Source organism: Papio anubis, chromosome 4 (assembly GCF_008728515.1).
Source record: "Papio anubis isolate 15944 chromosome 4, Panubis1.0, whole genome shotgun sequence".
NCBI lineage: Eukaryota > Metazoa > Chordata > Mammalia > Primates > Cercopithecidae > Papio > Papio anubis.
The window spans coordinates 81,172,691-81,190,602 of NC_044979.1; the positions used below are offsets into that span (position 1 = coordinate 81,172,691).

The 17,912-nt window shown below is 39.7% G+C and overlaps 1 pseudogene across 1 annotated transcript; it reads left to right on the forward strand.

Annotated features, from left to right (window-relative positions):
- Window positions 1-10,317: 10,317 nt before the first annotated feature.
- LOC101012803 lies at window positions 10,318-12,573 on the forward strand (annotated as a pseudogene). Its single transcript, XR_160377.5, has one exon. The product of XR_160377.5 is annotated as a histone-binding protein RBBP4 pseudogene (transcript).
- Window positions 12,574-17,912: the final 5,339 nt, after the last annotated feature.

A 17,912-nucleotide genomic window follows, 5' to 3' on the forward strand; every position in this document is an offset into this window, starting at 1 on the left:
TAGATCATCAGAGGCGACAGAAAGACATCAGCAGGCTCAGGCATCTCAGCATATCCACAGAAATGTCACTGCACTTGCTGTCCTTCAGAATAATTGGTTAATTCTCAGCCTGGGAAGGGGCTTCAATGAACTATGGAGATGCTATGATCACACAGCACCAGTGGTCCCAGCACAAAGGAGTTTATTTCAGTGGCTTTGCGGGGAAGACATGATCAATGGCTGTTTTTGAAAGATCTTGATTTTGGGTAAATTTACTTTCCCATCATGAGTGCCACGCTATCAGAAAGACAAATTAATTTAACATGAGTGACTTACTGCTCCCTTATGAATTACTTTCCAATTGTTTTTAATAGCATCTCTTTATCTCTAGCACAAGAAAACACAGTTGACCTTTAACAGCCTCTTTTATAAATGAACCCAATTGCAGTTCAGCTTTCCCACTTTCAGATCTTTATCTCCTGGCACCTTGAATCCAAACTCATCTGGATGCAGGTCCAGCTGTCTCTCTAATGGTATCTATCCATTAATTAAACACTCTATGCTTAACAGCTTGCACACCAGCAGCTGTAAAGGATGAGAAGGCAGTTCTCCTTTCATCTACAAATATTTATTTTCTTTTGGGAGGATTGGTTGGGAAAGATTAAGTGTATAGGAGGATGACCAGCTTATGGAGAATGTGTGTGTTTTGGTGGAAGTTTCCTGCCGAGTCACATCAGGTGCAGTTAGTAAGCAGGAAGGCTGGCTCCTAATCCCTGCAATCATAAATTATGAAATACCAGTTAAAACAAGCATCTGGGCTGAGGAATGTGTCTTTGTCCTCTCACTATTTTAATGAATGCGTGTGAATGAGTTTACAGGGAAGAGTGAATATAACTCAAATGGAATTGGACTCTGATATTTATGGGCTCCTGTCTGCACAGGAGCCGGGTCATGGCTTGTATATTCTTATCCTGCCACAGTGCATTATGGGGGCGTCCTTAGTCCATTTACCTTTTTCCGTGTTTCTCAGATTCATTCATCACTGAATTGTATAGAAACTTCCCTGGAATAGCAAAATAACAAGTTGAAAGTTAGGCACAGCATTAGCTTTTTAAAAATATAATTTTTGAATACAGAAGGAATATATGAGTGTGGTAGAATATTAGAAAACACAGAAAAGTAAAACTAGCAGAATAAATAGACTATATTGCAAATGCCTAAAGACTGAACAGTGGATACATCTTCCCAGATAACTTTTTATGTCTTTGGGATATATATATATATGTATATAATGTTGGGAGTAATCTGATTCTTTAGTTAACAATGTCTGTTTTTCAATTCAGTATTACTTTATTTCATCAAATATCAGACTATATTCACATTTTTATAATTGTCTCAAAAATGTTCCTTATTGCATTTAATTGTTACATCTCTAAGATCTCTTTCAGTCTGGTGTGGTACATTGTTTCATGCACTAATGTGTCAGAAAGAACGGACCAGTCATCCAGGAGGATGACTAAATTAAACTAAGCTCCATGGCTTAGTGTAGTTTCCCTGGTTAGCAGAGCCTGAGATAAAGACTTGGCAGCCAGTAGTTTTGGGAATGTGATCCCACGAAGTAGAAGTTAAGGAGCAGGAAAACAAACAGGAAAAAGGAAATGTTAATGGAGAGATAGATGTGTTATTAAAGTTGCCATTGTAAGCAGTGGGGTTCAATTCTGCCAGGATCTCTGAGAAAGATCCAGAATGCCCCTGGAATTGCCCATCTGAAAGACAGGAGTCTGAGGTATTTCACTGCCTCCCTTGGGAAGGAAGACATTAACTTCTCTCTGCTTTGAGCTGTGCTTATACAGGCCTGGAGCTTATGGGGTATCAGAGAACATCTTGAGCAAGAACATGGAAACACTCACCCAGCATCTCTCCACTTTAGCTGCAATCAGAGGTGGGCCAAGGGCATGTAATGTGGGCACTGGAGCCCGTGTTGTAGATTTGTCTGAATTTTTTCGCCTCATTTTTTCTCGATTTATTGCAGCATTCAGCTTATTTCTCTATTGAGGAATTTTCTACAAACAAAAAAGTTATCTAAGGCTTGATATAGTTATATTAACCATTTTGAAAAAAGAATGAATTGATTACTATTATCTACATATCCCTGCAAAGATGTGCTGATACCTTTGATTTTATTTTTAAGAGATTGATTCATCAAATAAACGTTTACTGAATACCATTGATACAGTTTGGCTGTGTCCCCACCCAAATCTCATCTTGAATTGTAGCTTCCATAATTCCCACATGTTGTGGGAGGGAGCCAGTGGGAGGTAACTGAATCAAGAGGGCAGTTTCCCCCATACTGTTCCTGTAGTAGTGAATAAGTCTCACAAGAACTGATAGTTTTATAAGGGGAAATCCCTTTTGCTTGGTTCTCATTCTCTTTCTTACCTGCCACCATGTAAGACGTGCCTGTCACCTTCTGCCATGATTGTGAGGCCTCCCCAGTCATGTGGAACTGTGAGTCCATTAAACCTCTTTTTCTTATAAATTACCCAGTGTTGGGTATGTCTTTATCAGCAGAGTGAAAACAGACTAATACAACCGTGTTTTGAGGTTTGAGGTAGGCACTGATGAAATAACCCCACCTTTAAGTTTAGCAAGTTTTGTAAAATAAACTGTGGTGGTGATGTAGTAGAAGTACCTGTGGGGTGTGGGGCTGGGTCAGTGGAGGAAGTGACCAATTCTTTCAGGGTAGCAAGGGAGAGAGGAAAGTCTGCATTGTTGTAGCGATGCTTGCCTGAGTTTTGAACTGCGGTTAGATAGGGAGAAATGTCTTCTAGGCTGAGTTACATAAAGGCAGGGTTATAAGGTTTATAAGCATGAAAAACAAAAACATATTCGAGGAACTGAAAGTCATTCATTGTGACTGGCCAGTGAATAGGAAGAGGTGGAGCCAGAGCTGGAAAAAGAGGGAGGGACAGATGGTGAAGCTCTTGTACCTCAGGCTAGATATTGTCTTCATTGCTGAATTTACAGGGAAGATTCCTGTTAGGAACACAGCATGCTCAACTGTGTTCAAATTTGTGAATTTTAGAATACACAAAACTGCGATTAAAAACAACTCTGTCTAGAAGGCAACTCCAGAAGGTTGTTACTGTTTAGTAAAGACTTACTGCATAAGCCTGTCTTTCACATGTTTTACAGAATGCAGCTATGCATGTAACTTCTTTTTGGCACCATAGAATTGCATTAGACATTAAATGAGTGATATAGAAGCAACTTAGGAGGTGGACTGTAGGAGGAGCCAGTAGGGTTGGAGCCTCCTCAGCCTCTGTTTGCAAGAGTTGATGGGTCTGAGTGGAAGTAAACTTCAGGAAAGCCAGGAACAGGGGAGGAGAGGTCCAAGCCAGGTTTGCTGCTTCTGGGGGAACTTACGTTGAGTTCTGTAAAGAGGGACTAGAGGCAGAGACTGATGGAGCTGTTTCTGGGAGGGAATGTGGGACGAGGGGCATGGACCAAGTTGCTTTTGTACCTGGGTGCTGCAGGGAAAGGAGCATGCTTCTGCTTCCTCAAGGAACACAGGGCCACACTAGCTCCTTAAAGGCAGGAAAAAATCAGGAAATTGATCCTGGAAAGAGAGCTTCAAGTCCTCACAGACAACATGGCCAGGAGGGCATCACCTTCAAGTGCCTTTGCTGGTAGCAGTTACAAAGGAGCAGACCGAAGAGAACATGGCAGGTGCTGCATTGTAACTCTGGAGTGATCTGACAACTGGGTATAGGAGCACATTAGGGTGACTCCCTGCAGACTCCCCAAAATAATTGAATCAGACTTTACAGGGTATTGCATAAGTAGATGGAATCAATGCCATTGAAATTAGTGTTCACATAGATAACTGTGAATCTCATTTCTTTCCACATAAAAGTAAGGCCTAGAAGATTTGGGTTACAAATAAATCATGACAGAGCCAGAAGCACAACTCATTGGGCTTGGTGGCTCAGGGCCCTTAGCCTGTACTGTAAAGCCTCTCTGGCATGTGTTTATAACACTATCACAATAGTGTCCAGCTTGTGATCCTATCCTCCTAAAATGTGGAGTATTATTACGGATTACACTGTGGAGGTTAGAAACCCCTCACATGTGACACATAATTATGGAAAGAGCCAGTCCTTTTGCTCTTGCCCACCCTTTGTTGGCTGGCTTATCTCTGTGTAGGTATTGATCACTGCTGGGAGAAAGGTTGTATATTCAACCCCTCTGCCAAAGCAAGGAGATTTATCTGAGTACAAGTAATGGAAGGTGGCAGGAAGGGGAAAAATATGGCCAGGAATCAGCTACATTCAATGAGACAGTGATGTCTGGAGGAGTCGGTGACAATAAAAGAGGAAAAGCAGAGCACTGTCACTCGGCAGAGCACGGTCAGCAGCACCTGCAGGTGATGTATGATGACACAGGCCTCCGTGTGCTACCTTTCTAAACTGGACTACGTCAGCCTCTCATGAACAAGCAGATTTATTGTATTGTCACTGGTGCATCAACAAGCAGGGAAGTTGTAAGGAATTGTGGGTAATAGAGTTTTATTTTTTTCTGGTTAAAGCCAACAGCCTACCTCCTTTGTCTCAGCAAGCAGGGGACTCACAGACAGAACAAACTGGAGTTTACACATACATTGATTATATGGATATTATATATCCTTCCGTGTTTTGTTATAGTATGCTTTGGATTTTTGTTGTTACAAAAATAATGAAAATAACACAAATTATAGTAATATATAATATGTGAAGAATAAGCTTTATCTTCTGTGTTTCCTGCTATTCCTATATTTTTATAAATTATCTATGATTATTTATATTTTTAGTAATTGTGAGCGAATAATAAAATACACCTGGGGAGACAGTTTGTATACTCTTGGTGTATACACCAAGAGTGTATTTGGTGCATTGTTTTAGGAGGCAGTTTGGAAATACGTAGTAGAATTTAAAATGTGAATTCCCTTTGATCATGCAATTTCACTACTAGGAAAACTCTCCTACTGATATGCTTGTATAAACATGCAAAGGCAGATAGAAGGATGATCACAGAAGTGTCCTTTAGAAATGAGAAATTGAAAACAAACTAAACATTGGTCAGTAAAAGAATTGGTTACATAAATTAAGTGCAACTTCATGATGAAATATTACTCAGCACTAAAACAAGTAGTGTGTATTGAAAAAAGTAAGCCCTAGAACAGTTTGTGGTGTGCAATTCCATTTTAAAAAATACATATGTGTGTGAAGCCCAGTAGTGAGCACTTACAGTCCCAGCTACTTGGGGGGCAGAGACGAGAGGATCCCTTGAGCCCAGGCATTCGAATCCAGCCTTGGCAACATAGTAAGATCCTGTCTCTAAAGAAGAAAAAAAAATTACACACACACACATACGCACGCACGTGCACGCGCATGTATGTGTATGTTATTATATATACCTACAACATTTCTGGAAAGGAATAAAATGTTGGAACAATCACTCTGGAAAATGCAACTGAGGGGTGGTTGTAGAGGTGAAAATTAGATACTATTGTACAAGATGAAAACATATTACCAGCATCTTTTACGTATGTGAATTTTAAACACTCAAAAATAAAAAGCGAAAGGGATTATAATTATCTTTCAGGATTTGTTTTTGAACACAGACTGCCTCAAGATAGGTAGGTGGCCCACATGACTAACTGAGCAACATCCTTTCATGTGATCGTATCCCCACTGAGTAGGTGTTTCCTTTCCTCTTTACATTCAGTATGGTTTTCAGCAACTGCAAAATTTGTCAAGAAGGGGGAGAAGTAAATTGAGTAAGAATGGTTGTATGGAATTAGGAGAAAACACCTGTAAACGGTAGGAAAAAAATCTTTGTTGACAGTCATCAATCAAGAGAAGCGTACTAACTACTTTGAAATTTTTTCATTTTATTTTAAAATTTTAAATTTTTTTTGAATGGTTGGAGCTCTAGCAGCCAACTCTCTACTCTTGACTGCCTTTTCTGACAATTTTTGTCTGAAGCTACTGACAATACTATTTTGAATGAACTCATGGTCATTCAACCACATTTAATTCTCAGGAAGTAGAAGTTCTTATTAATATTCTTTCCCATGTATAGCTGTTGCTGATGTTCTTGCAGGTGAAGGGGAGCCAAATTGTTTAGAAAGAACAGTATCTCCAGTTCTTGGAAGGAGTTTGAGCTGAGAGACCACCAGAGATGTCACCACTGTTTGATATTACTTGCAAAAAAAAAAAAAAAAAAATCTGTTCAAGAAGCCTATACATAACTGGTTAAAGTGAACTTTTTGATTGAATGAACATTTTATTAAATTGACTACTTCACTGGCATTGTGTAGTATTTTCTATGTGTTAGGTCCTCCTAGACACTGGGGGTATAAAGATAAAAGTACATATTCTTATGAACTTTACAATCTAGTTGGAGAAGTAAAGATATGATCCACAAATTACAGTATAGCATGTTAATTGCAAGGAAGTGAGTGGGTACAAGCTATAGTCAGCAGGAAACACACACGCTGATATTTATGACTGAAAAACACATGGTCACTTTAGCTTATTTATTAGGCTAGGAAGAATCAACTATGTAGAAATCATCCTAAGCATTTCCTAAGAGGAGCTATACGTTGTTGTAAAATCAAAACATAATGGTGGGGATGGTGATCCCCAAAATAAAAACACCATAGAATTTCATGACTGTCCATTTATGACACTCATCCTGTTTTCATTCTTGGAAGGTCTTCTGTTTCTCTAAATAATATTGCTATTAAAAACTCAGTGTTCTTTTGAGTAGTTTTACAACTTAGGTAATTGAGAAAAATTTTCCTTCTGAATTTTGTACAAGACAGACAATTAGATTTGCACTGTTTGCAAAAACAGGAAATTTTGAGGCAAAAGTAGTAGTTATCGATGAATAAGAAAGAGAGCTTTTGACATCATTAAAGACCACTGGATTCCTCCTTCCTATTTTAAAGCCTTCCACACTTGTCAGTTCCATTTACTTTTAATTATGTGATTATGAATAAATCACATGAAAAAATAATAGATCTGAGTACATTAATTATGTATTGAAAGACAAGTAGATCCAGCAGATTAAACAGAATAGAATAAGTGTGTGTGTATTTAGTGACTTTTGTTTGACTGTCTGCTCTGACAAGCACCTCCCAGATTTACTGTAGTGTGCAGAAAAAAGAGAGCAAAAGGAATGTGATAGGTAATTCTAAGACTGTGTTGAACTGAAAAAAAAAAATTATAGAATTAAAGAGCTCCAAGGTATACTGTATAACAGTTCTTAGTTCTCCAGTCTGATATTTGGGGCCCTTCAGAACAAATGCGTTTTGGCTTTCCAAAAGGCTTTGGAGTTAGCCTTGCGCCATCTGCTGGATTGTGTTAGTATTTGCATCTGCACTAGGACGGGGTGTTGGAAAGACATTCAGATTCACATTTAATGTCTCTTGCTACTAGCCATGGCAGAGGCCCCCCCCCCCCCGCCTTTTTTTTTTTTTTCCAACTTATAGCATTTTCCTCTGAATGTGCTTTATCTTCTCTCTGTCTTTGCTGCCAGAAAGATGCACCTAATTAGGTAAATTCCATTTGTTTTTCAGATATGGTGTGTCTAAAATATGGCCTCTGCAAACAAATGAGATACAGAGGACATTGGGCAGGTGCACAGATCTGAGCCTCCCCCCATATGCTTTCTTGGATGCTTATGTCTGTAGGCAGGGGACAAAAACTATAGTCAGATAAGCTGAACTACTAATGTCTTATTTTATTTTTTCTGTTTTTATAAAACATCTTGTAAATAAAGGTGCCCTCATTGGGTTTTATTCTGGCAAATGAACTTTGTCTGATATAAGAAACAGGGAAATGTTCTGGTAAAGAAAAAAGGAATTGCTAAAACAGTGAACATTTAAAATATTAGGTTTATGGAAAGATCAACACTTGAAATTATGACTGTTAATTTCTTTATTATTCTTGGATAACTAGACTGCTTTTGAAAACAAATCATTGCCGAAACATTTCATGAAATTCTGTCATGGACTGGGATGAATTCCAAGACGGCTTCATTGTTATTTGTAAACAAAGACAAATAAGCAAAGCTGCAGAAAAATGCCCAAAGGACATTTTCTCATTGGATAAACACATGAGTTCTTACTGGTCATGGGTTAACTGCTTCACATATTTTAGATTTTTAAATTGCTGGAGCTCACATGGGAAACAAGGATAGCCACTGTTATCATGATGAAGATTCTACCGTCATTTCTTTCTTTATCCTTTTGTCATTTTGTGTGCATTGTGGTACTTGTGGATGGCTGTTATTGGTATTTCTAACACCGTAAGCCTAAAAACCTGCAGTATTTCCCATTTGACTCACCAGTCCCCATTTAACAAGTTAGGAAACGAAATGAATTTGAGACACCGAGTTCCTGTCTTACAAATTGTGGGATCTTGTGGAAAATACCAAGTCAGACAGCAAGTTAGCATTTTATTCTTTTAGGATAATAGGTCAGCAGGGATGCAGCACAGGAGAAGGTGCAAAGGTCCAGAGACTAGGGACATAAGGATCTGACAGCTTGCTGCAGTCTTGTTATGCAAGATCAGTTGTTCAAGAGCAAATCTGTGAAATCTCACATTTACTTCTTGTCTGTCACTGGGGTTGGCCACTCAGCAGATGCAGATGACAAGAGGAAGGCAACTGTAACAAAACAGAGCCTTGCATGTCAGGGAAACTTCTGTCATGGCCCATTTTCATTTAACCTCAGCACTGGGTCCCATTAGAGGAGCCCTCTAAACACCTCTCTGAGCCGCTTTGATCTGAAAAGATTGAGTTTCATGTAACTTGGGGAAGAAATAGAAAGTAAGTATTTGAATAACTATGGGTTAAAAGTCTTGAATGAGGCCACTTTCAGAAGACAATTTTATTCCAAGAGTGTTTGACTTATGTAGGAGAGTAATAGAATAGAATAATAACAACGTTAAATATGTGGGAAGTAAATTCTATTATTACTAAGTAAACAGCTGCCATTGGCAACTTTTCTATATAGTCACAGCACCTTTGAGGGGGCTCTCTTTGCAGCAACAAATGGTAAGAATGGAAATTGGTCCCTTCCTTCACCATTTATGTACAGGTGATACTTATTATTTGTGGATTCTGTATTTGTGAATGTTGCATATTTGTGACTGTTGGGGAACATGGAAATCTACAGTTTAAACAAAGTTCCTAGGTGATTCCTGCATTATAACATTTGCAAACGTAATTGTAGGCTCCAAAAGCAGAAGCTTAGGCATTGACAAGCTGTGGTCACATGGGAAGCTCAGTACAGCCTTCTTTGTCTTCCCCTACCCCTCATTCCAATGGTAGATACTCGTAATGTCTGGAACTTGGTGGGTTTGTGGACCTCTGAGGCAAAAAACAGACAAAACACTGGTGAGTTTTCTTCTTAGGAGTTGTTATGGATGTTCTAGATCTTGTCTTTGGGAAGGCCTAGAAAGTCACAGGTCTGAAGCAGACAGAATGAAGTCACTAATAGCTCCAGTCCTCTCTACCCAATTTGGGATCATGGTCTTTATGACTCCAAGGCTCTGCTTCATGAAGACAGGTGGGGAACAACCCCAGCGCATTCAATTCAACAGTCACCCTGTACCTGGGCCTTCCAGATGTACCCTCTATCCTTCACGTCTAGCCTTCTCTTCCACCACTCTCCTCTCACTTACTTTGCTCCAGCTGGACAGGCCTGCTAATTGGTCCATGAACACAGCGCACTCATTCTCGCCACAGGGCCTTTGCACTTAAACTTTCCTGAGACTTCACATGCCTGGTGAGACTCCCACTTGGTTTAGCTCTGTGCTCATATGTTACCACTCCAGAGGCCTTTCCTGAATGCTCTGTCACTCTTCCTGTTACACTGTTTTATCTTTTTTTTTTTCTATCTCTCGCTAATATCGGATGGTTATTTTAAAACTTCTTTCTGCCCCACCACCCTTCTCTTCAGAATGTAAATTTCATGAGGAAACTGTCTTGTTCAACTCTTTATTCCTTACCTGCTCCCCACAATGCTTGGCATATGGTAAATTCTTAATAAAATAACAGTCTGGCCAAATAAATATTTGTCCATAAAGTGTTCTTTGGAAATCCCTTGGCCCATTATCATTCCTGTTCACCTAGTTAAAGGAATCCGGAATTTGATTAAACGAATCAGTTTACGTTGCACTAACACATGTTCATGTTTAGAACAGATTACATTTAAGATTAATAGAAAGGAATAGAGGCCGTGCGCACAGAGCAGTCCTGCTGCCTCCCCGCCCCTCCTGCAATGCTCAACCCCAGGATTCCCCCGGCTTGTCTGCCCGCCATGGCCTACAAGGAAGCAGCATTTGATGACGCAGTGGAAGAACTAGTGATCAACGAGGAATACAAAATATGGAAAAAGAACACCCCTTTTCTTTATGATTTGGTGATGACCCATGCTCTGGAGTGGCCCAGCCTATCTGCCCAGTGGCTTCCAGATGTAACCAGACCAGAAGGGAAAGATTTCAGCATTCATCCACTTGTCCTGGGGACACACACATCGGATGAACAAAACCATCTTGTTATAGCAGTGCACAACTCCCTAATGATGATGCTCAGTTTGATGCGTCACACTACGACAGTGAGAAAGGAGAATTTGGAGGTTTTGGTTCAGTTAGTGGAAAAATTGAAATAGAAATCAAGATCAGCCATGAAGGAGAAGTAAACAGGGCCCGTTATATGCCCCAGAACCCTTGTATCATCGCAACAAAGACTCCTTCCAGTGATGTTCTTGTCTTCGACTATACAAAACATCCTTCTAAACCAGATCCTTCTGGAGAGTGCAACCCAGACTTGCGTCTCCGTGGACATCAAAAGGAAGGCTATGGGCTTTCTTGGAACCCAAATCTCAGTGGGCACGCACTTAGTGCTTCAGATGACCACCCCATCTGCCTGTGGGACATCAGTGCCATTCCAAAGGAGGGAAAAGTGGTGGATGCGAAGACCGTCTTTACAGGGCATATGGCAGTAGTAGAAGATGTTTCCTGGCATCTGCTCCATGAGTCTCTGTTTGGGTCAGTTGCTGATGATCAGAAACTTATGATTTGGGATACTCGTTCAAACACTACTTCCAAACCAAGTCACTCAGTTGACGCTCACACTGCTGAAGTGAACTGCCTTTCTTTCAATCCTTATAGTGAGTTCATTCTTGCCACAGGATCAGCTGACAAGACTGTTGCCTTGTGGGATCTGAGAAATCTGATACTTAAGTTGCATTCCTTTGAGTCACATAAGGATGAAATATTCCAGGTTCAGTGGTCACCTCACAATGAGACTATTTTGGCTTCCAGTGGTAGTGATCACAGACTGAATGGGATTTAAGTAAAATTGGAGAGGAACAATCCCCAGAAGATGCAGAAGACGGGCGACCAGAGTTGTTGTTTATTCATGGTGGTCACATTGCCAAGATATCTGATTTCTCCTGGAATCCCAATGAACCTTGGGTGATTTGTTCTGTATCAGAAGACAATATCATGCAAGTGTGGCAAATGGCATAGACCATTTATAATGATGAAGACCCTGAAGGAAGCGTGGATCCAGAAGGACAAGGGTCCTAGATATGTCTTTACTTCTTGTGATTTTAGACTCCCCTTTTTTCTTCTCAACCGTGTCAGTGATTTAACACTGGTTTTGAGACAGACTTTTTTCAGCTATCCCTCTATATAATAGGTACCACCAATAATGCTATTAGCCCAAACAGTGGGTGTTTTCTAAATATTAATGGGGGGGCTTGATTCAGCAAAGCCACAGACTTACGTTGAAATTTTCTTCAGGAATTTTCTAGTAACCCAGGTCTAAAGTAGCTACAGAAGGGGGACTATTATGTGTGATTATTTTTCTTCCTATGCTGTATATCCCCAAGTTTTTCAGACTCATTTAAGTAAAGGCTAGAGTGAGTAAGGAATAGAGCCAAATGAGGTAGGTGTCTGAGCCATGAAGTATAAATACTGAAAGATGTCACTTTTATTCAGGAAATAGGGGAGATTCAAGTCATATAGATTCCTACTCAAAAATCTTGACACCGGACTTTCCAGGATGCACATTATCACATGTAGACCAGTTTCCTCTGGTTTCCTCAGTTAAGTCAAAACTACACGTTCCTCTTTCCCCATATATTCATATATTTTTGCTCATTAGTGTATTTCTTGAGCTGTTTTCATGTTGTTTCTTTCCTGTATGTGAAATGGTGTGTTTTTTGTTGTTGTTGTTGTTGTTGTTTTTTAACTTGGGACCACCAAGTTCTAAAGATGTAAGTTTTTACCTAACAGTTATACCACAGGCAGACTGTCAAGTTGAGAAGAGTGAATCAATAACTTATATTTGTTTTAAAAATTAAATTAATCCTTGATAAGAGTTGCCTTTTTTAGGAGTTAGCCCTTGATCACTAGTTTGATGCCATCTCCATTTTGGGTGACCTGTTTCACCAGCAGGCCTGTTACTCTCCATGACTAACTGTGTAAGTGCTTAAAATGGAATAAATTGCTTTTCTACATAAAAAAAAAAAAAGATTAATAGAAAGATGCTAACACAGAATAAAGACAGTGCAGGGCACATCTGTGAATGCCTCCGGGGAAAACATCCTGTTACAGAGGGTCTTGTAGAATGTAGAGTAACTCCATATATAGATGTGGGGTTTCTGTAAATGGTCACAGGGCATCAGGAAGCAGGAACAACATGAACAAAAGCAGTATGTTTTAGGAAACTGGGAGTAACTTCAGGTGATGAGAGAGAAGGACACATGGGGAGAAGTGGCAAGAGATGAAGGTCCACAGATAGAGGAAAGTTAAGAATAGTTTTGCCCAGTGTGCAAAGTACTCTACTCAATTTAATTTTGAAGAAATGAAAAAAATCAAAGGCTTTTAAATGCAGAAAAGCAAAATCATGCCTGTGTTTTGGAATGATAGTGCCAGCAGGGTGGTAATGGATCAGAACAATTATGTTGGAATTAGCAAGGAGAGGTAGGAAGCATCAGGGAAATACACACAGAGTACGGGGGTGGTGGCAATGAAGGAGGAGAAGGGGAAATCATGCTGAAGCAGAATCAGTAGGATTTGGAGATAGTTCGGTTGTGAAAAAGAATGGTCGTAAGCAATCCATTCAATAGTTGTTCTTTCCTTTGGGTATGAGAAGAGTGGAGGACCCTACCAAACAAGGAAATGCTTCAGAATCACCAAAGAAAGAGGAAACCACAGTTTTCAGTCTTGAAGGGTACATAGTGGAGATAAAGAAAACCAATTGTTAACATACTAGGACCAAAGATATAGAACATACGATTATTCAGGTACCTGATAGTTTCTCTGGAACAGATCCATGATAAAATGTGTATTGAGCAGAGATTTACAGGAAAATGTCAGATGATAACTTGAATGCAATGAGAAAGATTTGAAACCAATAACAGCTAACAGGAAAAGCTGATTTTTTTTTTTTAATTTATTTATTATTATTATACTGTAAGTTGTAGGGTACATGTGCATAACGTGCAGGTTTGTTACATATGTATACTTGTATGCATTTAAAATTAGCTGGGCATGGTGACACACGCCACTGCACTCCAGCCTAGTGACAGAGCTAGACTCTGTCTCAAAAAAAAAAAAATGCATTTATGTTATAACAAAAGTACCTTAGAGAAAGAAATATGCATTTATACCAATTAACAATATACACCCATTCCACTTTCATTAAGTTAATTATTGTTAGGAGTACCTCCGCTGATCTAGCCAGAGTTTTGTAGCTTCTTCCTTACCCACTCAGATGTAGCAATAGAACTGAGCATTCAATTCTAGGCACTTAAAAAATAAAAAAGAAATAGAGACTTATTTGGTAAATAGTGGCAGAAACTGCCTGCCTTCACTCCCTGGCCCATGGCCAGACACTCTGCATTCAAGGCAGTTTCCACTGGAATGAATGAGGCTGGCGAAGGATGCAGGCTTAAAAGTACCTCCTTGACTGAGACTCAGCAGCAGTAGGTGCCAAGGATCCTGTTCATGAGGGAAAGGGAGGGGCATAGAGGAGCAGAGCTGGGTTTCTGGACACGTGTATATAGAATGTTAATTGCAATAAATTCAGCCTTCAATCTTCTAAAAAGCTCACCTTCTCAGCTTCTGAATATCAGACATGTGGGTTTATCTCTCAATAGTTTATTCATTCTTAAGAGCTACTCAGGGAAAAGAAGATTCAACTGATTTATCTTGTTGAGGAGGACAAAGACTTAGGTACCTTGTGCTCAACATTTTTTTATGACTAGTTTGTGCTCGTTCCAAACTATCTGAGGTTCACCATGTATTTTAAACAAAAACAAACTCAATATCCAGAATAAAATATGTTTAATGTGACCTTCCCTTGCCTTTTGTATCTTTCGTGGTGAAGTAATTGCATCGATTCTTTTAGAAAATTCTTCTCCATAATTAGGCTGATTCCAACTTTCCTTTTCTCATTTCTCAGTGGAGATCACCACCAATAAAATCTTGAGAACCTCCCTGTACAATTATTAACTTACTTGCATCTTTGCGAGGCCAAATACAATATATGGAGTGGTGAACTGGAGCTTTCAACTTCAGTTTTTACATCAATGTTTTCTCAGAAAACTTGTTTGTTCATATCACCTGACCTTTACAAAGTACATGCATACTCAATTAACTCTTAGGTTCAGTGATTTCCAAGCCAGTCTCATTCATCTTTGGCTTCATAAAAAATATGCTCAAGGCCGGGCGCGGTGGCTCAAGCCTGTAATCCCAGCACTTTGGGAGGCCGAGACGGGCGGATCACGAGGTCAGGAGATCGAGACCATCCTGGCTAACATGGTGAAACCCCGTCTCTATTAAGAAATACAAAAAACTAGCCGGGCGAGGTGGCGGGCGTCTGTAGTCCCAGCTACTCGGGAGGCTGAGGCCGGAGAATGGCGTGAAGCCGGGAGGCGGAGCTTGCAGTGAGCTGAGATCCGGCCACTGCACTCCAGCCCGGGCGACAGAGCGAGACTCCGTCTCAAAAAAAAAAAAAAGAAAAAGATGCTCAAGTTGCCAGATAGCAATCAAATACATCTTCAGGAATTGCTCTTCTGTATTTGATTGTTTCCATCGTTAGGTTTTAAGCTTCTTCTCTGAAACATTAGTTTATAAATGTTGAAAAACCTTCTACCTGCATGCATGTGAGCCTATCTGTAGTTCCCCATTTTCATAATGATCTAGTGAATACATTAGAGTCAGTACAATTACGATTGCTAACAGAATTCCAAGTGTATGAACATAAATTTGGCTTCAAATTATATAGGAAGTTTGTTTTGAAGGGCTTGGGAAGCATTAGATTGACTGTAGAACTAAAATTTAGAAAAATAAAGGATTAAGTTAGGTCAATAGGATGATAGCTTATGTTTGTCTAATTGGGGTCTGATCATATTGGTAAATCAAAATCATTTTATAAATGATTCATATGCTAGAAGTCTTGAATTATACATAATTTAGAACAATGAATACCATGTGCAAGAGGCAAAGTGGGATAAGGCCTGTTTGCTACCTTGTGAATCTCACTATCCAGGGGGGCAATAGACTTAGACATAGCAGACTCTAGTAAGGGTTGGGGGATTATTATTATTCCCAAAGGAAGAATAAACAAAGGGCTATGAAAAGGTAGTAACAATTCTGAGCAGGGTCATTAGGAAAGGCTTTATGGAGAAAGTGGCTTTGAAACAAGGCTTTGAAAGACAAGGAAGTAAGAACTAAGGATGATGGAGCAGCACAGTTATCATATTCAAGTCAGAGAAAATGAAGGGCTATAAGAGGCCACAAGGAATTGAGAAATCATCAAAAGTATACTCAGGAAATATTCGTAGTTGTATGGGGTTGGTGCGTGGGGTGTTTATGACTAGATATTTTATCTTATTTGAGAGGAAACTAGAAGCCACTTCTGGGTGCCAAGAATGGCAAAGACAGGATGAAAAGCATGACTTTATGTCATTCTATTTAGCTTTATATTTTACAGTTTAATGTGTCAAGACAGGAAGTTCTGCTTGATGACACTGAGTAATTTTCTGGCCCCCAGTGATTCTGTAAGAAAGTATTGTTTCACATAATTGTGTGGCATTCATTATGAATCATTACGGACATTCATTTCCTTCATATTTTTTTAATTGAGTGACTGTTAATTGCTCTCTTCACACCAAGGTCCCAGGTATAACCATTAATGATTGTTCTCAGTCATCAATAATGCTCACTGCGTTGCAGTGAATTAGTCCATGAACATTTTCTGAAGCTCTTTATTAGGTTTCTCTATTGCATTGGGAAGACCAAAACCAAGAATAGGTGTTTTGCCTGAACTGCAATCATTAATTTTCTCTTATTGCTGGATTTCTGACTCTTACTTTGTGAATTCCCTACATGTTACCTTCGTTCTAACCATGTTTGAGAAGACATTCAAAAGATCAATATCTACAATTTGGAGGGATCCATATGCTCTCAGTGTTATTCTTTGTAAGAATCATAGAAAAGATGGTCATCCCTTACTATCAGAAATCAGGTTCTGTTTAATAAATATGTTGAAATTATACACGGCAGTGGGAATAGAAACAGAAAATAAAACTGTTCCTCACCAAAGCCATGTGGTCATTGTGATATAGTGTCAGAGAAAAGAACAAATTTAGGGTATTGCTAAAAAAGACACTCAGGGTCAAGGCTAAGGGTAAGGCTAAAGACTAAGTCAAAACTGGTTGAAAGGCCTTTAAGCCAAGGCTTTTGAAACAATTAAGGTGCCTACTAGATCCTTTTATGTACACAAAAGGATTTCTAGAAAGATTAAAATCTTGATTTTATAGAACCTGGAAACCTCCAAAGTATCTGTGATTGAGTGTCTAGAGACAGACATCTCAAAAGTAAGTATGAGTATGGCTTTTGGGGCCTACCATGTTTGGAACTTACAATGCTTTGGAAAAAGCTGTATTAGAGGAAGCATTGCCAGGCTGTCCTAAAAGACTGAAATCATTTGAGATATGAAAAAATCTCAGGAATCCCAGCTTTCCTCAGGCAGGGATTGAGCTGGGAAAACTGCTCAATATCCAAAAATGGTGTATTCTCCAGTGCTATCTCCTGAGGTGGCCAAGGAGAATGATGGAAAAGGAAGACAATTCCAGAAGGCAGAGCTGTGGAAACCAGCGAAATCACTTCCAGGAGCAGAAGCAGGGTGGCATCAAGAAACATTTCCTACCCTCAGAGGAGGGTATCTGGCAACATTTCACCAGCAGGATTTCACCTTATCTACAAGGCAGTCACTGTTGTGTGACTCCCATACTTCCCCTTTTTCTAATGGGAGTATTTTTACTTTTATCCGATTCCTATTCCACCTTTGTATGTTCAGTTTGTGTTGGACAGATAACTTTTCCTTGAATTAAGAGGTCTCTGGATTAAGACGAATTACATTCGGACCTGATGTAACTCACAAGAGCCTAAAACATGAGGCTATGATTAGATGAGACTTTGGTGGGTCTTTGGCTGGGGGATGAATGAGTTTTGCTTATGAAGAGGATATTAATAAATATAAACAAGATAATCATTTGTAATAGTTCGCATGATCGTTTAGCAGATACTCCTTTTCCCCTCCCACTTCTCTGTCCCATTGATGCCGGACTTGGTCAAGTGATTTGCTCGAGCCAATAGGGTGGTAGTGGATATAACAAGCAAATACTTGAAAGGTACTTCTGTGGTGGTGCTTGTGTCATTGCCCCGAGAAGAACACACCCCAGGGACCCTGCTGGTCCTAGGATAAAAACATACTTGGGTCACCCCATCTCTACTAAAAATACAAAAATATTAGGCGGGCATGGTGGCGGGTGCCTGTAGTCCCAGCTACTCGGGAGGCTG